A 21283-nucleotide genomic window follows, 5' to 3' on the forward strand; every position below is an offset into this window, starting at 1 on the left:
TTCCACGTACAGTTGGTTCACAATTGTCTTTATGGCATCTAGAGCCATTGTAAGAGCAAGAGAGTCTTACTCCCAGGCAGTCATTTCATTATCTGTCAATAACTTTTATGGTTGAACTAGGGAAATTATCCCCTATGTAGATAACAAGTCGTGGCCTTGGCTGAGAGCCAAGACCTCATGAACCACCTCATCAATTCTGTTCCTCCACCGATTACTAACAACAATAACCCACAAAGAAATCAACCCCACTTACCTACAATGGCGGAAGGAGGATCGATTGCTTCAGGGTTGGATCATCGGTACACTGTCCGAGGAATCATTTGGCTTAGTCATAGGGCTTGAAACTTCCTACCAAGTTTGGCATGCTCTTCAAGAGGCCAATGCTCAGGAGTCCCAAGAAAGAGAATTTCAACTTACTTAGCAACTCATCTACATGCGAAAGGAGGCGTCGGTTTCGTTACAGGACCATCTTAGAAACTTCAAAACTGTATGTGATAATCTAGCATCAACTGATCAACCGGTGAGTGACAAATTGAAGGTGTTTGCCCTTCTCAACAGCCTCGGACCGAAGTACGAATCCTTCACCACCACCATGCTTGAGTCGCCCAAGCCAATAACGTGTCAGGCCCAAATCCCTCTCCCAGTGGGACACAACACAACTCTGCCCCAAATAATGTACGTGATTCTTCTTGAGACATTACTCGCATGGAGACTTGTCAAATTTGCAGAAAAAGGGGCATATTGCGTTAAAATGCTGGCACTGGTTTGATCACGCTCTTCAGCCAGATGACATTCCTCAAGCATTGGCTGCCATGACACATGAAAATGGCACTTATGATGCTGAGTGATTGTACCACACTTGAATATGGGATAAGCAGGTAGCTCTGAAATTCGAGCATAGAAACAGTGAAGGCTGCAACTATGGTCCACCATATGAGTGGCAAGTGTACAAGTAGGTCCTTTTTCTGGGTTAATTTTTTATAAGGATTGTGGACGATTGTACCATATATATGTGTGTGTGTCTGTTTATATGCATTTATTTATGATTTTTTCTTTCATTTTGTTTGAACAACACTCTTGGTGGTAGTCATGGAGTGCCAAAAGTCACTATAAAGGGAGGCAAGGAGACTATTATGTTATGGCATGATCCACACAAACTGCATCTTTACCATCTCTCCATTATGGCTTGTTGGTTAAACTTTTATACTTGTTTATATGCAGGTTATGGACATGCTAGGTCCCAGCTTGTGGGATGTTTGGAATACTACAGGGTAGGCGTGAGTATCCCATGCTTGTATCTTTCTTTACCTCCTAGTGTGTCATAATTTTTATTGTTCTAATGTCGTCCTGTGCTGTCTTGAAATCTTAAACTTGAGTTTGTTATAGATGGCTGTTGTGGGCTTGATTGGAGGCAAAGCTTGATTGAGTTATTTAAAGGAAAGACTTTTAGACTTTAGTAGACTAAGTATCATGCCTTCCAAGTCACAGGTTTATAATATTTGAAAGTACACGTAGCTTTGGGTCTGACTTCAAAAGAAAATAAGGGGAAAAAAAGATGTAATTATGCAGAAAAAAGAGTCTTTAAAAGCAGGAATCGTTGGTATCCACAATTCTGATCTACCAAAACTCCTGATTTTATACCTTAAAACAATTAAAGAACTTCTGTGAAATCAGCATGATTCAAGTTATACTGCAAAACCCCGTGATTTAAATTCCACTGCTTATATGCTCTGTTGGCGAAGAATGCTGCAACCAGCCACAAGGTGTTTCACGAAAATATATGACTTTGAACTTTTTTTGTCAATAAACAAAGAGTTTTATTGATGATATATGTAGACATAGCCCTAGTAAACGGGACATATACAAGAGTGGCAACCAAGCATATGAGTGTTCGGCCAGTGATACAACTAGGAACTAAAGATCACTTCCATGACCATTATAGGCTAACACTGTAATGAAGCAGCAAAGAGCAATTTGTACTCTCCTTTTAACTGTATTTTCTTCCTGGTTTCTGAAAGAAACAAAAATGTGGTTAATAGTGGTGATATTTTCAGTTTAAGATGATAATTTGGAGTTTGTACAGGCTTGTTTTATGGATTCTCATTGAAAATCAAGAAATCTTGTATTCAGGTGGTTGTCATCTGAAATAATCGCAGCCCGACCATGAATATAAAAATGTCCTATGCCATTTTGGTTATGAAATATTGAGGTGGATGTAGCATCCTACTTTTGTTAATGTAATCTATTTTGAGAAGTAATATAAATTTGATAAACAAAATGCAAAAGACTCAATCCAAGTACATAGACGTATACAAGAAAGACACCAGTCTAGTTAGGTGATCTTCAACTGTTACTCTTGAAGTTAATCTAGAACTGTTATAAAATTGGAATTTTTTTGTATATATCTTAAAAAAGTGAAATGATGATCAACCCTTCATTCCTGTCCTACACCCACCCATATAAAAAGGAGGGGGTGGAGGTGATGGAAATCTTGTCCACACTTTTTTAGGGGGCACCTGTGATGGGCAAAGATCTCAACATATTTTAGTTTGCTACAAATGAAGATAATTTGGTCAATTCGTTTAGGGGAATATTTTATGCTTGGTTTTTCACCTTATTTGGTTTTTCACCTTATTTACATTTCACCTTATTTTTTCTATAGTAATTTGTGTTTGTGGGCAAAGACTTGTACTGAATGATGATAATTTTCTGATTTGTTTTAGCCTTCTTTTTTCTGCTTTCTAGAGTGTAGTAGGTATTTCCTTTTTATACATCCTGTGTACTTGGGCTTTGCCTATTCTTTGTAATAAAATTTCTTATTAATTAAAAAAAATTAATGTACATTTGTTTGTTTTCAACTGCAGACTAGCTTGTGTTTTCTGTGTGTCTTATTTTAGTGTCTTTTGTTTTTCTGGCCACAATTACTACAGCAAGCTACTTCAATTTTGATTGTTGTTAAATGCCTTTTTTTTAACATGAATTTTGTTTAGAGTCTAACATTGTTTTTCTTTATTTTAGAAGTATATGTGATTGGTCTAACAATGTTTCTTCTTACTCTCTTCATTCCTTGTCTCCTGAAATGTATGTCTTGTTTCTAAATCTTTCACACAATGATATATACACACAGGATGTCCTCAGAAATGGTTGCTTGTATAGCAGTTGAGTCCTTATCAATTCTAGAGAAGATGCATGCAAGAGGGTATGTGATTGTAGTAGTTTTTGTCGACTTTGTAAGGTTCGGTTGTCACTTTTGTATTTAAAAAAAAAAAAAATTATGTTGGCAATGCTGCATCAAATAGCTTTGTTTGATGGTCCTTTTTCTGTGAAATATTGAATCTCTATAATTAGTAATCATGTATCTGTTTGATACTAGTTATTTCCATGGTGATGTCAAGCCAGAGAACTTTTTACTTGAGTCCTGGGCAGCCATCTTTACCACAAGAGAAGAAGTTGTTTCTTGTTGACCTTGGATTAGGCGAGTAAATTTCATGTAATTCTTACACTCAAATTAATTTATTCTACACATTTTCTTACGTTGTCATTATCAATTCATGATTGCAGCAACAAAGTGGAGAGATTGCTCTAATGGACAACATGTTGAATATGAGTAACGCCCTGATATGTTTACTTTTTTGTCATTAGGCTACTGGTTTGCAATACAACTATTTTACAGATGACCTTGATACCTTTTCTTCTCTGTGCCAGAGGAACTGTTCGATATGCTAGTGTTCACGCTCACCTGGGAAGAACTGCTAGTAGAAGATATGATCTTGAGTCTCTTGCATACACACTCATCTTTCTCCATCAAGGCAGGTTGCCTTGGCAAGGCTATCAGGTACTAACACATATACGATGGGTTTAGAGTATTTTTTTATTGTCTTTGGAGTTGCTTTTGGGACTGTTTTGAATGCTTTATTTCTGTCCATTTTGACAGCATGATACGTCTCCACTTGCCTTATTTTCTGTTATGAGTTGTATATATCTACTTCCTTATTTAGATAGCAGACATTCCATACTTAGACAGATTTTGTACATAGTCATAGTTTCCTTTCTTGTAAATAGATTTAATTCCTGTAATTTAGCCTTGATTTCAGCCTTGTATCTTGCACACTTGTGCCTATATAATGAAAGGAAAACCTCACTCAGGAGGTATTGAATCATCTTGACATGGTATCAACAGCCAGACCTTAAAGAAATATTTCTGGTTCATCTGGTTCATTCTCGTGGGATTTTTTTTCTGGTTGGAGGCTAGTGTTGACTCTGTCGGCACTTTCTGTGAGTTGTTTGCTTGTGGCTGGGCTGCGATTATTTTTTTCTTGGTGGTGGGTGTCAGTTTTCATCCCGTCGGCACTGTCTGTGCTGGTTTCTTGCTGTCGTTGTCGCTGGGCTGTGCTATTTCTTGGAGTTTTGTAGCTGTCGGCAGTTTCTGTGACAGATTTGGGCTTCTCGGCAGTCTCTGTGTAGCTTTCGGCAGTTTATGTGCAGGAGCTTCTTGGCATTTCTGTGAGTTTAATTTTTTGGTTTCTCGACACCTTGGGTTTGCTTGATTCACGGCAGTTCCTTTTCTTTGGTTCTCGGCAATTTTCATTTTTTTCGGTGCTTAGTAGATACGTGCAGTATTATTCTTGGCTGGTTTCCATTTTATGAGCATCATGTCTTCAGATTCTTTTGCTGTGAAATTTACGGGAAAAAATTATTCTGCTTGGGAATTTCAATTTCGCTTATTTGTTTTGGGGAAAGATTTATGGGGTCATATTGATGGTAGTGATCCCTCTCCTACTGAGCCTCCTAAGTTGGCTCAATGGACAATTAAAGATGCTAGGGTGATGACATGGATTTTAGGCTCTGTTGATCCCCTTATTGTTCTCAATCTAAGGCCTTATAAGACTGCTCAATCTATGTGGGAATACTTACGGAAAGTATATAATCAGGACAATACTGCCCGGCGTTTCCAATTAGAATACGAGATTGCCAGTTACACTCAGGGCGATCTCTCTATTCAAGATTATTTTTCTGGTTTTAATACTCTGTGGGGAGAGTTTACTGACATGATTTATGCCAAGGTTCCGGAAGCTTCTCTCTCTGTTGTGCAGGCCGTTCATGAACAAAGTAAGCGTGATCAGTTTTTAATGAAGTTACGACCTGAATTTGAGGCCACTCACTCCAATTTGATGAACCGTGATCCTGTGCCCTCTTTGGATGTTTGTTTTGGGGAGTTACTTCGTGAGGAGCAGCGTCTTGCCACCCAGGCCACTTATCAGCATGACAAAATGATACCCAATGCTGTGGCTTACGCTGCTCACGGGAAAGGCAAGGGACGGGACATGCGGAACGTTCAATGCTTCAGCTGCAAGGAATACGGACATATTGCTGCCCACTGTGCCAGAAAATCTTGCAACTACTGTAAGAAGCCGGGCCATATTATTAAAGATTGTCCTACTCGTCCCCAGAATCGTCAGGCTAATGCTTATCAGGCTACTGTGGGTTCCTCTACTTCTGCTACTGCGGGCGATTCTTCTACTCTTACTACAGAGATGGTTCAGCAAATGATTATTTCAGCATTTTCAGCCTTAGGGCTGCAAGGTAACGGTTCCCTTACATGGCTTGTTGATTCGGGTGCGTCTAATCACATGACTAGCTCTTCTGATTCTCTTAGCAATGTTCGGCCTTATAATGGCTCATCACACATTCAGATTGCTAATGGTAGTCAGTTACCTATTCATGCTATTGGGGATGTTGATTCTACTGTTCAGGATGTTTTTGTATCACCTCAGCTCTCTACTAGTCTTATATCTGTTGGACAATTGGTTGATAACAACTGTGATGTTCGTTTTTCTCGTGATGGTTGTCTTGTGCAGGATCAGGTGTCTGGCCAGATACTCGCGAAGGGGCCTAAAGTTGGACGTTTATTTTCTCTACATTTTTCTCTTCCTACTGTTATTTCGTTTGCTTGTCACACTGTGAACAATAAGTATGAAGTATGGCACAAACGGTTGGGTCATCCTAATTCCGTTGTTTTATCTCATGTAATAAATTCTGGTTTGTTGGGCAATAAAGATAATTTTTCTTCTCATCTTTCTTTTGATTGCTCCACATGCAAATTAGGTAAAAGCAAGTCTCTTTCTTTTCCTTCTCATGGTAGTCATGCTGAACGTTGTTTCGATTTGATTCATAGTGATGTGTGGGGCATTTCTCCTGTTATCTCGCATGCCAATTATAAATACTTTGTTACTTTCATTGATGATTATACGAAGTATACCTGGATTTATTTTCTTCGTTCTAAATCTGAGGTCTTCTCTGTTTTCCAACAATTCACTGCTTATGTTGAGACTCAATTTTCTTCTCACATTAAAATTCTAAGGACTGATTTAGGTGGTGAATATATGTCTCGTGAGTTTCATGATTTTCTTCAACAACGTGGCATTGTTTCTCAACGTTCTTGTCCTTATACACCTCAACAGAATGGTGTCGCTGAACGTAAAAAACGACATTTGTTGGATGTTGTTCGTACTTTATTGCTTCAATCATCCGTTCCTTCTAAATTCTGGGTTGAAGCCTTGTCTACGGCTGTTTATTTAATTAATAGATTGCCGTCGAGTGTTCTGAATTTTGAAACTCCTTACTTTCGTCTTTATCATCGGCATCCTAGCTACCTTGATATGCATACTTTTGGCTGTGTTTGTTTTGTTCATTTACCTTCCCATGAGCGTCATAAACTATCTGCTCAATCGGTTAAATGCGCTTTTATGGGTTATAGTACTTCGCACAAAGGTTATGTTTGCTATGATCCATGCTCTAACCGATTTCGCATTTCTCGTCATGTTGTTTTCTTTGAAAATCAGTCATTCTTTTCTTCTCATGTTGAGTCTTTGCCTGAGATGCATGTCTTGCCTAATTTTGATGACTTGGCTTCTTCTTCTGTTCGCTTCAAACCTGGCCTTGTCTATGAAAGACGACATCCTACTTTGCCCCTTCCTGAGCCTGATCCGCCATCTGAGCCTGCTCCGACTGCATCTTCTACGGGTGATCTGGACACTATCACAGTTCCTCGTCGTTCGACCAGAGTGTCTCGTCCGCCTGATCGGTATGGTTTCTCCCATACCTCTCTTCATACTACTTTGTCTTCCATTCCTATTCCGTCCGGATATTCTGCGGCAGCTAAACATGATTGTTGGCGTGGGGCGATGGCTGATGAACTTCAAGCTCTTCAAGATAATCATACATGGGATGTTGTCCCTTGTCCTGCTCAGGTGAAACCTATTGGTTGCAAATGGGTTTATTCTATCAAGCTGCGTTCCGATGGGACTCTGGATCGATATAAGGCCCGTTTGGTTGCACTTGGCAATAGGCAAGAGTATGGAGTGGACTATGAGGAGACTTTTGCTTCGGTGGCTAAGATGACTACAGTGCGAACTGTCCTTTCTGTTGCTGCCTCTAAAGGTTGGTCTCTTCAACAAATGGATGTCAAAAATGCCTTTCTCCATGGCGACCTTAAAGAAGAGATCTACATGACCATTCCACCTGGTTTGTCCTCTTCTTCTCCCTCAGATGTCTGTAAGTTGAAACGCTCGTTATATGGGTTGAAACAAGCTCCTCGTGCATGGTTTGATAAATTCCGCTCCACTTTGCTTCAATTTTCCTTTAAGCAGAGTCAATATGACTCTTCTTTATTTTTCTGCAAAACATCGATTGGACTTGTTCTTCTTCTGGTTTATGTTGATATTGTTATTACTGGGACGGATTCTGTCTTGATCACCCAACTGCAGCAGCATCTTCAAGCCTCATTTCATATGAAGGACCTTGGTCCTCTTACATACTTCTTGGGGTTGGAAGTTCATACTGATCTATCTGGCATTTTTTTGAATCAGCATAAATATACTCAGGATCTGATTACTTTGGCTGGTCTCCAGGATACTTCTTCTGTGGATACTCCTTTGGAAGTAAACACGAAATATCGTCGGGACGAGGGTGATCTCCTCTCTGATCCTACTCTGTATCGACAATTAGTGGGGAGCCTGAACTATTTGACTATTACTCGGCCTGATATTTCATTTGCTGTCCAGCAGGTTAGTCAGTTCATGCAGGCTCCCCGTCATCTACATTTTGCTGCTGTTCGTCGTATTATTCGCTATCTTCGCGGCTCTCCTAGCCGTGGCCTGTTCTTTCCTACTGGGACTTCTCTTAATCTTGTGGCTTACAGTGATGCTGATTGGGTGGGATGTCCTGATACGCGACGCTCTGTTACAGGCTGGTGCATGTTTCTTGGTGACTCCTTGATCTCTTGGAAGAGTAAGAAACAGGATCGTGTTTCCAAATCTTCCACTGAATCTGAATACCGTGCGATGTCTGCTGCTTGCTCTGAGATTCTTTGGCTTCGTGGTCTCCTCGCTGAGCTTGGTTGCGCTCAGTCTGATCCTACTCCTCTCCACGCTGACAACACTAGTGCCATTCAAATTGCTGCCAATCCCGTTTTTCATGAATGCACGAAACACATTGAGGTGGATTGTCATTCCATTCGGGAAGTATTGGACACTCACATCATTTCTCTTCCTCATATTTCTACTGATCTCCAGATTGCTGATGTATTTACTAAGGCCATGACACAACACCGTCATCAGTTTCTTGTGGGCAAATTGATGCTTCTTGACCGACCAGCATCAATTTGAGGGGGGATGACAGCATGATACGTCTCCACTTGCCTTATTTTCTGTTATGAGTTGTATATATCTACTTCCTTATTTAGATAGCAGACATTCCACTTAGACAGATTTTGTACATAGTCATAGTTTCCTTTCTTGTAAATAGATTTAATTCCTGTAATTTAGCCTTGATTTCAGCCTTGTATCTTGCACACTTGTGCCTATATAATGAAAGGAAAACCTCACTCAGGAGGTATTGAATCATCTTGACACATTTTTCCCTGATAGGGCGGTAACAAATCATTTCTAGTTTGCAAAAAAAAAAAAACATGGCAACCTCTTCTGAAATGCTATGTTGCTTCTGCCCGCCACCTCTTAAGCAATTTCTTGAGATTGTGGTGAACATGAAATTTGATGAGGAGCCTAACTATGCCAAGCTAATATCTTTGTTCAAGGGCTCGATGGGCCCCAATCCAGCTTTAAGGCCAATAAGCAATGATGGTGCTCAAAAGGTAATTTTGGTAATATATGAACTTAGGGCTAAATTCCGATTCTATAGTTATTTTATTCAGAGGTGTTGATGCAACTGCTGTTGACATGTTTGTCAGGTTGGTCAAAAACTGGGTAGGTTGAATATTGAGGATGATGATGATGGGCAGCCCAAGAAGGTTCGTTTAGGAGTTCCTGCTACATAGTGGATTTCAGTTTACAATGCTAGGCTACCAATGAAACAGAGGTAGGTCTGCATTTTGCTTTTGGTCTCTCTCTCTCTCTCTCTCTCTCTCACACACACACACAGACACACAAACTCAATTAAACACCACCCCTCTGGCGGGCAGAGAAACTAATAGAGTTTCAGCAAGTCCAAATATGCGTTAGAAATTTAAGACTCCGAAGATTTATTAATTGAATAATTATAAAAAAATAGTATTAATTGAATAATCAATTGAAAAGAGAGCATGGTTTTGACTGGGTATTGGAATCATGTCACTAGCCTAAACTCGGTTGGTTCTCTTTTTGGAAGTTTTGCTACATTATCAATAAGTCATTTAATATCAGCTACTAAATGTGAGATCATATATTAGCATTAGTGAGCAAGAGTCAATCGGCTAGTGCTTCTGCCAATTGGCCAATTCATGTAGATGAAACAATTCTCTAGAATCCTTGAACGTGAATGGCATAATGATCACATAGTTCAGTATTTCTAGAATTACTTATTGAACAATTCTATGTTTTTAATTCTTTTGGGTCGATTTACCAATCAAAAAAATAATTTTTGGGTTGAGTTGGGTGATCCCTAGAAAGGTGGTAGATATTTTGGCATATTGGAATGGGTGGTTTGAGAACAAACACACTAAGATATTGTGGAAAGCAATGAACAAGTTTTGAGGATACCCAATGCAACATCGAAGACCTCCGGGCTGTCCTTTTTAATGCAATCTACTATTGGATGGCAGCCAAACTTTGTCTCTCTAGCTTTACTCTCTATGTTCTTCTCTCTCTCACTAGGTGTATTTGTTGGATACCTCCACGTACTTCGAGTATGCCGTCCTTTCTTTTCTTGATCATTAATAAAACAATCTTACAAAACATAGTATTAGTGTGGCTGAAAAAAGGATTTAAGTCTTAACAATTACAATAATTGAGGGCTTGGTTGCAACTTTTAGGGACACAAGTGTTGTTTGTGTGTTATTTTCTATTTATCAAGTTGACATCATTAATAAAACCTTGTTCAATAAAAAAAATACTAACCACAGGGGGTTGGCCGAAGTGGTGAAAGCCTTGGTCTTGGGGTATCACTTATTTTAAGGTCCAAGGTTCAACACCTCATGGGTGCAAACAATCTTTTGGGGCCACACATCTTGGTGAAAAGCCAGCAATTTAACCAGTTCCATGTAGAGAAACTTCCGAGGGTGCAGTGTATGGGACCAGGGTTTATTCTACAAGGGTGGGTCCGAAGGGCCCTGCCTTGGAGAGGTTCTCCGATATCAAAAAAATAAAATAAATAAAAAAATACTATTTATCAAGTACAATGGATTTTTTTAAATTTGTCTTTGTAAATCTTAGAACTTTACTTATTAGAGGATAAAATCTAAGAACGTCTTCTTTATGTTACCCAAAATCTGCATGAATATGTTATATCTTTAATGTGTTCCTTGTTACTTGTGGCTCCTAACTTGGTTATGAGAAGAACTATTGAGCAGCTAATGAAAGAAAGTGTTGGATGTTCGTCTTTCAAGGTTTGGCAGGTTTATTTGAAAGGAAAGAGAGAACCTTTGGATCTGACTTCAAAGTTTCTGGTGTTACGTTATCCTGCTATGTTAAAATTATCAAAAAAAAAAAAAAAAAGTTTATGGTGTTTAACCTTTCTGCTATTGGCTTATATGTCCTTTTATCAACATCACATTATTTGTTCATGAAAGATCATTGCTTGATGCCAGGTTTGATGTAAAATGGCAGTGGGCCTCCTCTCGTCTATAATTTCTAGTTACATCTCGCTATACTTTTTTTCTTGAGTTGTAACGTATACTTTCTTTGTGTGCATGTGTGTGTTTCTTTTTGTGCGGGGTCTATATTCTTCTGCAATTGATGCTCTAAAATGTTTCAAGTGGTGTATCAACTCAATCACATAGAATGGGCCCACAAAAGCTTGAATTAGACTAGCCTCGTCATATCCACCTATCGAAAAGATTAAGATGAAGAAGCTTCGATTTGGATTTTTTAGATACTAATCTTGAGAGCCAAAACATCCTATGTTATAGTATGAAGTTTGAGTGACAACACTACCGATCAAAAAACGTTTGAGCGGCAACACTACCGATCAAAATTCTTCTCATAAGATGGTTAGGTTCCTTATTACTTCTAGATTTTGCCTCCTGACTCTCTTTCATTCAATAAATTAAACAAAGCTTGGAGAAGGTTAGCTGGCGGCTGTCGAATTGCAGTAGTGTGGAAAATGGTTCCTACTTGCCCCATATCGTGTATTTGGAGGGAAAGAGAGCAAAAGAAGTTTTGATGGATTGTGGATGGATAATGGAGCTAAAGACTTTCTTTCTCAAAACTATACTCCTTTTGGACAATAGTTCTCTTATTACATGTCAAAAAAGAAAAAGTTAAGATAAGCCTGATTTTTAATGTGTAAGAGTAGTGTTATAAACAACCTAAAAAGGGGGACAATAGTGTACAAGAGGGTTCCCCATGCTAAGCTAGCACCATTCTCTTTCAAATCATGAGGTTATTGATAAATATATTCTATTACCCAACAAGGCCAAGGTTATTACTAAAATCACGAGGTACCATCCTCTTTAAAAAAAAAAAAAAAAAAAGCCATGGTTCAAAACTCATTGAAATTATGGTACTGAGAATGTAATTGGAACCATATTGAGGAGATGGACTTATAGGGTGCAAGACCTTTGCTGTTGGATTATCTTTGGGGCCACCTGGTCTTTTGGTTTCTGTGATCCCTGGTTTGGTTCAAAGGCTTAATCACCTCATTATTATTTCCTTGCTGGAAAAGGCTTTGGTGTTAGAAAAAATTAACATACCAGTTTTATGTATTTGCTGTTTTGTAAAGAACAGTCATAGAGGATCACCGATTTAGTTGCTTTACGACCTGCTCACTTATTACTTATCTAAAAAAAAATGAGCACCTCACTTATTTAATGTTTAGGTACCATTATAATGTAGCTGATGCAAGGCTGGTGCAATAGGTGGAGAGAGGGATTGCAGATGGCCTGCTTATAAGTTGTGTGGCATCCTGTTCCAATCTCTGAGCACTTATTATGGATGCTGGAACTGGTTTTACAAGCCAGGTTTATGAGCTGTCACCTTTTTTCTTGCACAAGGTGAATTTCTGTGCCGCATGCATACACACACATATTATAGTCAGTATTCATCTCAGGGGATATTATCATGAAGTAACAATTACATTTGATGTTTCAAATCCATAGGAATGGATCATGGAACAATGGGAAAAGAACTACTAGATCAGTTCTATTGCTGGTGCCAACAATGGGAGCTCCCTTGTGGTTATGTCTAAAGGTTTGTTTACATTATTAGATATGTGTGTGTGTGTGTGTGTGTGTGTATTTTGATAGGTGAGAATAATTTGTTAATACACATAATTAGGCATAGCCCATAACACAGGAAGTATACAAGAGGTGAACCTAATTACAAGCTAAGTGCTGTGAAAATCGGCATAAAAGTCATTAAAACTAGTCCTATTCAATACAATGGTCAAAGGCCAAAGTAACAACGTATGAAAGAAAAAGTCCCTAAACCCTCCCATCGAACATTCCCTAGGGTTCATATCACCATTCCTTTCGTTCCAATTACACCACATTAACCATGGAGTCACCATCCTTCAAAGAACCGCAATTTGACGATTGCGCTGAATTCCTCTCCAACATGACAGTAAGTCAACCACCCTCCTAGGCACAATCCAGGCAATACCAAACCTAGAAAAGATCACATCCCATAAAGCCGTAGATATATTTTTTTGATTGATAAATAAGATTTTATTGATAGTAGGAATTGGCAAAAGCCCAAGTACGCAGGTCATATACAAGAGTAACATCTAGGAGTGATGTTCTAGTGATACAAGAAATTCATGAATGGTCATGCCATTAAAATTTATTACAATCAACCATTGGAACTAGGTGTTAAAAAAATGTTTCGAAGTTCTTCCATCTTCGAAGCTACACTCGTTCCTCTCTCCAAAGACCCCACCATAGGCATATCGGTACCATCTTCCAAATTACGGCAATCTGAGAAGTGCCTTGGAGACCTCTCCATGAAGCTAAGAGGTTGATCACCCTTATTGGCATCATCCAAGCTACACCCACCCCAGTAAAAAAGTCATTCTACAAAGTCGTAGCAATCTCACAATGTATTAGTAGATGATTGACGGATTCTCTGCTCTTTTAACCCAAACAACACCAATCCAAGACTATAACTCACATTGTCTTGGAAAAAGAGGCACATCTTATGTCATTTCTAATAAGAACTTTGTGAGAGGCATACTGTTTGGTGGCTTGTTTGGTCAAAAGATTCTTTTCTTGTGCATTAAAAAGATTTGGGACATCTGCGGTATGCTGGTTTTACTTGATGGTATTTATCCTCAGCTGACTTAAGTTATGAAGTTATGACCTAAATTTTTGCAGGCACCCAATACACTCAGCAACCTTATAAAGTGAGCGATTCTTTCCCCTTCAAGTGAATAAACAAGTGGAGGGAAGGGTTCCATGTGACCTCAATGGCAACTGCTGGGAGCCACTGGGGTGTTGTCATGTCTCATAATGCTGGCTTCAGTGATCAGGTTGAATTTTGCTTGTTCTATGTACAAACATATTCTGTTCTCACTTCAATTTGTCTGTGTTCCTACAAAAATATGGTGAAAGTGAAAGACAAGCTGCCCTTTTGTTTTCATAGTGTTTCTTTAGTTTTTCTTTTTCCTTTTCTTTTTATTTTTATTTGTGGGGGCACTACAAGAAAAAAAGGTCTTTTGCAGCGATTTAAGTATTGTTGGGAATAAAATTGCTGCAATAAATCATTAATTCCAGCGATTTTGATGTCGCTGCGGACTTTTAATATCAAGTTTTGAAACTGATCTTTTGCAACGATTTTTTTACTTTTGGCGACGAAAAAATTTTCTGTAATATAAAAACAAATCATAAAGTTTTGAAATGGACGTTTGCAGCACTTTTTTTATTTTTTGACACGTAAAATTCGCTGCAAAATGTAAAAAAGATGGTTCCGGCGATAAGTGGCTCGATGGAATTGGTGTTTTTTAAGAGCAAATCACTCGGGCGCCAAAACGTACCAAAGTGCCCTTTCCCCCGGAACACCATTTTGCATTTGAGAAATCCCGCCCGCATTGCCCTCTCTAGTCTTTCATCGCCCAACACCGAGTCTTTGAAATCGCCGTCGTAGACTCGCTTCCACCCTCCCCCTCCGTTCGAAGCATTTCTTTCCTCCCCCTCATCAGATTCTTTGAAGCCTTAGCCCAATCCCTATCCCCATCCCTCAAAATTCATTGAAGCCCCATCATATGAAGCTTCATCAACCACGACTTTGGGTGTTTATTTAATCAGTGTGTTTAGTTTGTTTATTTTCTTGCTTGCATTTTTGTATTCTATTTTTGGGTGCCAAAAGTCCTTATCTTCTCGATGATTAGGAAACCCAATTCCTTAAGCTGTTGCTTTTTTCAGTTTGCTTGAATTCTTGTTTGCTTGAATTTGTGTATTTTGTGATATGTATCTAGTTCGTAGGAGCTGTATTTTACAATACCTTGATTTTTGGATTTCTATGTAAGTTTAAGACCTAGCCCCTGTCCATCACCTACCCGTGAAAATTATATGGTGTTCTCGGATTTATGTTTTTATGTATAAATTGTGTTGGATGTTGCATTTCTTCAAATCTGCTTGATATAGTTTGAGCATACAAATGGCAAGTTGCTCTATATCTTCTTTCAAGGAAAATTATTTTATTTTTATTTATTTTTTAATTTTTTATAAGTAAACAAGTTTTATTGATCAAAGAGTAGGCATAGCCCAGTAGAAATACAATAACAACTATCAATTATAGTTGAAAGAAGAACTTGCTACACAAGTAAAGTCTGCAAAATAATTGCAAGATATCAATTATTCAAGTTCAATATTACCTTCGAAAAAAGGAAAGTTGTTGGCTGATCTTAAGCAAGCATGAGCTTGTGGGCATATAATACTAGATATATGTAGACAAATGTAGGAGCAGAACACAATTATTATCCTATATAATATTTTCATATAGAGCCTCAAAACCCAATGACCAGACTGGTTATGGGTTATTCCAGAGAAATAGTTCACACCCGTTGTATTCATTTAGCTTAATCATTTGTTTAAATATTATGTTGAGTTATTTAACTTCTCAATTTATATTCATTTATATTCATTCATATATATCCATAGCTCAATCCAAAAACCAATATAAATGATGTTGAAAATTTCAGTTACTAATCCATTTTCCCAGTGACCATGTCTTGCAGAATGGATACTCTTCACTCCTATCATTCACAGTGACTGACATTAACAATACAATGACAAAATTGAGCAGGAAGGGAAATTACCATGAAGCAAGGAGTTCTTTGTTTGTTTCATTCTTGTTTTCTTCTTTAAAGTAAGTTTCTTCCCCAATAATACGTATTTTCTTCTCTTTTTTCCTATGTTGCCCTAGCTCTTTGTGTACATGGAGTTATTGTTACTACTTGTGTTTTCCTAATCAATTCATATTTATAATTTTTGTCTTGTGTATATCATTACATAAACAAATAATTGTTTATGTAAACATCTGACTATTAGATTTCTGAAGAAGAACTGAAAAGTGTTTTTGGTTCTGTTTTGAGATGCTGGGCATCATTTGAAGATAGCCCTCTGTTTTAGTGAAAGCATTTGCTCTGACTCCATGTTTTGGTTTGCTGAAAGAGATAGGTCCACATAGAATATAGATCAAAATGATATAGAAAGTATCTCTGCATTTCATTTGTCTAGCTCTACCCCTTAGGTTGCTGTGAGGCAAAATTGATGTTGAAAATTGATGGTCATGCCATCATTGATGAAGAACATATCTTACTTTCAAATGATCTTTGCCGGGTTGGAAAAATAAAACAAATGTTTAAATAAAGAACTCATCCTGCTTTTTTACCTTGCACATAGATCATCATGATCATCAAGATCAGACAAGAATAGAACATCTAAAACTTTTTAGGCCAAGAAATTCTTGAGCATGCTTGCAAGTAATAAGGATCATGCTCTTGTATTAATCCTAGTTGCTTCAGAATTGGGTCGAGTTATAAGGATCATGCTAGCTAGGGGGCATTACAAAACCCAATTTCAGATCTTTTATTTGATAAAATTATGCTAAGCTGTATCTACAAAGGTTATAACACTACACTGGTTTGTTAGCATAAGCCTCCAGACATAGGGCATTAATTTTTGCATGGTTTAACTGTAGATTATAAGTAAATGAAACATAGTAACATTTGGAAAATTTTTTGATAAGATGTTGTGATAGACATTCTTTAGCATATTTATTGGCTATGGAATAACTATAAGACTATTGTGAGTGAGCTAATAATCAGTACAATTACCTCATCTATGGTGAGCCCATTGAAGTACTTTTCTATGTGCTCCTTGGTTATTGTACTAGTTTGATCACCATATATTTTACCATCTAACTTGCTTGATGCAGGGAATTCCTGCAGATAAATTAGAATGGGTATGTTTTGGCATATGAAACATGACCTACTTGGTTTAGCAGTTGAGAAGACAGGAAAAGAAACTGAACTTAAACATATATATCATATATAGATTTCAAAACTTCTTCCAAGTTCGTTCAATTTTTTGTATGTTTCTTGTTCAAAGAGTATCTTAGACATAGATTAATGAAAGCTTATGTTTACTTCGAGACTTACTCCGGCCAGCAATTCCCTTGCAAATTCTTCATCAGTCCTCCAAGCAGACCCATCCCCTGCTCCATCCCCTGCTCCACCAGATCATTAAAATAACCAAATTAAAGTGAAATAAATAATCAGATAAAAATTTGAAATAAACAAATATCCCCTATGTTGTTTGCCCCTTTCCCCCTTTTATAATAATAAGGTAGGATCTTCAATAAATAGCAGACAAAAGAAAATAAAGGGGGAGCAGGGAGGAAGGAGCCTTTATAGTATCTTTTGAAAACATAATATTGATGCCTTACAAGTTATATATATACAAAGTACCTTTAATAACTTCAGGATCACCAGGAATTTGTTTATTCATGCCCATTGAAATGCTTAACCAGATGATGCAAACATTTCTTTCAGGATTGTAGTGTTGAAATCACAGAAATATCTGTTATTATATGGGGTTTTCTTGTTTCCTCTTAATACATGCCACGTTTTCAAAGATTAAAGTAATTAATTACATCTATTTCAGCTGCTGTGTGTGTAAGTGATGGTGGGTGACTTTATTTTCATGTCCTGAGGTAAAATGTGACTGAATTTCAAAAGTTTGAGATGGAGAGCAAGGTATTTTTTAGATGCTTGTGTTGGGTTAGCATGTTTAGTTTAAGTGGGGTCATTGTGTTAGCAAGTGGAGTATAAATCAATGTTTTGAATACCGTACAGGATGCCGTACCGGTCAAGGCACTGGAACGAAATATTTCGGTACCGGTACCGTTTCGTGTACCATTTCGGGATAGTCGATATATAAATAAATTATATATATAAATATATATTAATTATATTTCAAAATAAATTATGCATAAATACATAAATATATATATATATAAATTATAAATAGACTGGTCTGAATTGGAAGTCAAAAAATGATCTTGTAGTTTGAAAAAAAAAGTAAAGGCCAAAATACCGGTCGGTATAGGCCGTTACGTAGCCCAGTACAGGCCAAAATATCAGCCAGTACGATCGGCCGGCTGGTATTTGGACTGGTACGAAATAGGTACAATTTCTGTACCGGACTAGTGGCCAGTACGGCATATACCGGCCGGTACAGTACGAAATTAAAAACACTGGTATAAATAAGACTAAACCAACTTCTATAATATATTTGCTCAAATATGTTCATGTACTTCTTTATAATGATGTCAGATGGGGTTTTTTGGATGGTTTTTCAAAGTCTCTAGCCTCTTAAGGAATTCTGGGGATGAAAGACTAGAAGAAATATATTTTGAAAATTTCTGGATTACTTTAGAAAATCTCTGTCGACCAAGGAACTCTAGGACAGAGTCCAGAACAAACTTTTTTTTTTAAGCTGTGGTTGTGAGAAGGTTTCAGTAAACATAATTCCTAATAGCTTTTCCTGTTATGACTGGGAAGGATTTTTTGGATTTAAATCTTTCGGTGCAAATCATTTCTAGGATCGCTGAGTCTGTGTCAAACATTTCTGTTTTTCCTGGCTATTAAGTTTTAATTTTTTTCCAGGTGGGTTGGTCTTGCTGGTTGCTTGGATTGGGTCTCCCATGTTTTTGGCCTCTGATTTTCTTCCTGGTATGCTTTACATTTTTATTGTGAAGTGCATGGTTTGCATATTTTCCTCTATTTTTACTGCTGCTATTTCTTGGTTGTGGTGTTGGTTTTGGTTTTACGTATGTTCCTGGTATGCTATTTGTTGTTGCTGCTAGTTGGCCTCTATTTGTTGCTGCTATTTTTGGGAAAAAAGAAGGTGCTTGAGGTAGTGATATTGAAGATGTTCTAAGGAAAAAAACTTCTGAGATGAACCTCTTTCTTTTATTCCCTGAAACATTCAGCAGGCTGTGACAAGAACTGTATTATATCCATACGAAGCTACTGAACTAACAGCTCTAACTAAAATGTCTGTTCCATCTCTTTAAACTCATGGCACCTTTAACTACAAAATGCCCTTTCTGAAGACCAAGAAAAAAAAAATCTGACAAAATGTTCATGAGATGAAATATTGAGTTTACTGATTGGATGTTCATGTCCTGATTCATATGCCTGAAAATGATAATCTATTCTATGCAGTGCCAATGTATATACTTTCTTCTTCTTCTTTTTTTTCTTTTTTTGTTTTTTTTACATAAGAAGTAAATTATATTGATATGAATGAAATAGGCATAGCCCATGTACATGGCTTCTTCAATGAGGCAATCTGAGAAGGGTTATTTCATAGAGCCTACAATTTCTTACAAGTCAATGTATGTGTTTTTCTTTATAAAACACCTATATAAAAAAAAAAAATGTGTTTTTCTTTATAAAACATGCACCTGGAGGAACTTTCTTTATAGAGGAATTGCTTTTACTCCTTCCCCTTCATCTATCACTTTTATGGACAACTTGGTGGTGATTAAATAGGAAGAAATGTTTTGATAGAAAACTAGCTGTGTACAATTTGTATTAGAATGGTGGCCATGTCTTTCAGTGCCACAATCTATAATTGTTTTAGGAGATAATTGTTAGAGAAATTAGCTCAAAGATACCAGCAAGAAATTCCCAAGTTCTGAAATTTTAGTACTATAAATTCTGTCATGGTATCTTCCAACCCTATCTGTTCTGACATTTTTTCCTTCTAATACTTGTTTAGTTGTGTGTAACCAAGTGGAGGGAAGTTAGAAACAAGCATAAATCGTGCAACCTACAGCCTGAAGAGGTGAGATGATTCTCTGTCCTGTTTTGTTACAATTTGTACACTTTCTACAAAACATTATGCTTTACTTTTAACTCTATTCTTCCTATATTAATCCCGATAGCTTAATTAGTTCCCAGCTCATTGCTTCCTTCCCGTTACGTACTCTAGCTGGAGCTAGCTTGGAGACAAAAGCCTTATGATCGATGTTTGTTAATTTATTTTCATAATTAATCCTTGTTCAGTTGCAAGAATCCAACTGATCAAAAAGTGTGTGTGTGTATAAAACTGGGTTTTACAAAAGAGCAGATTATGTATGTACATGTATATAGCACTACCTTGCTGTTCTGTGTAGTTATATTGAACTGTATATTAAACTGTAATTTACATACTTGCATAATGGCTTTTAAATGTTAATTTGACTTGTTGGAAATCCATGAGGAGATAAAAGTTGGAATTTTGGGATGAGATTATTTCTATGAGGTGCAGATATAGGTTCATTGTACCTTTTCTTAGACTTGATACACTAAACTTTTCGTTTGTGCTTCTGGTTTATGTGCAGGAAAAGTGGCAAAAGAATCTCTATCTTGCTTGTTTGTGTTATGGGCGGACGGTATCTTGATTCCTTTGTAATTGCAAGGAATTTCTAGGTCAAAAGAAAGTGAGATTTTGGTATTCCCCTTTTCTATTATTTATGTAGGATTTTCATGTCAGTTGTAAAAAATAATTGAGGAGCTTGGCTGCGGTAGCAGCCGAGACGTGTGCTCCCATGTATGATAAATCGGTATTAAAGCTGTACGTTTGCCTTTCATTTTACCTCCTTTTACGAGTTTGTAAGAAAAAAATATATAGTGGCGCACCATTTTTGCTTTTCTTGTTTCTTTTAGAAAGTAAGAAGACTATTGACTTTAGAGCAGTGTCAAGTTACTCGTGGTGTTGACATTATATCATTATGTTTTTAATCAAATAATGAAACTAATATTATCCTAACACAATTCTATCTTGACAAAATGCTCATATTAAAGGTATATATGTCTATTCGTGTAGATACCTACGGTACTACTAATGATGTTCTCTAGGGATGGTAGTAGTTATAACCTTTCTTCCCCTATTACACACGAAGGTGATGATCATTTTCTCCATTTTACATGTCATAGATTGCATATTACATTAACTGACAAGGTTAGCAGTCAAGAACCTTCTTTTGATTGTTACTTGGATAGTAGTAGTAAAGGCTCAATTTGAAGTAAGGAGATAATAATGCTAAGCCCAAATCAATTCAAAGTTTGGTATGCAGCATGCATTTACTAGGGTGCAAGTGCATTGAGTCAAGTAAGTCCAACTGTGAAGCTTGAGTGAGTGGCAAAAGTGAAGTTCAGTGTTTTAAATACATCTTATAGTCGAGTGGGAGTGATTTCAAGTATCTATTGTTCTCTTGATGATCAATGATCGTGTATGTTAAGTTCGACAATTTTTAATCATAATTCCGGTTCAAACCTCTTGACAATTTGATATCAAGGGCTT

At 37.3% G+C, this 21283-nt stretch overlaps 1 pseudogene; it reads left to right on the forward strand.

The window, feature by feature from the left end:
* Positions 1 to 433: 433 nt before the first annotated feature.
* The window catches only part of LOC122293869, a 63369-nt pseudogene continuing 42519 nt past the window's right edge, over positions 434 to 21283 (forward strand).

This window comes from Carya illinoinensis, chromosome 14 (genome assembly GCF_018687715.1).
Source record: "Carya illinoinensis cultivar Pawnee chromosome 14, C.illinoinensisPawnee_v1, whole genome shotgun sequence".
Taxonomy (NCBI): Eukaryota; Viridiplantae; Streptophyta; class Magnoliopsida; order Fagales; family Juglandaceae; genus Carya; species Carya illinoinensis.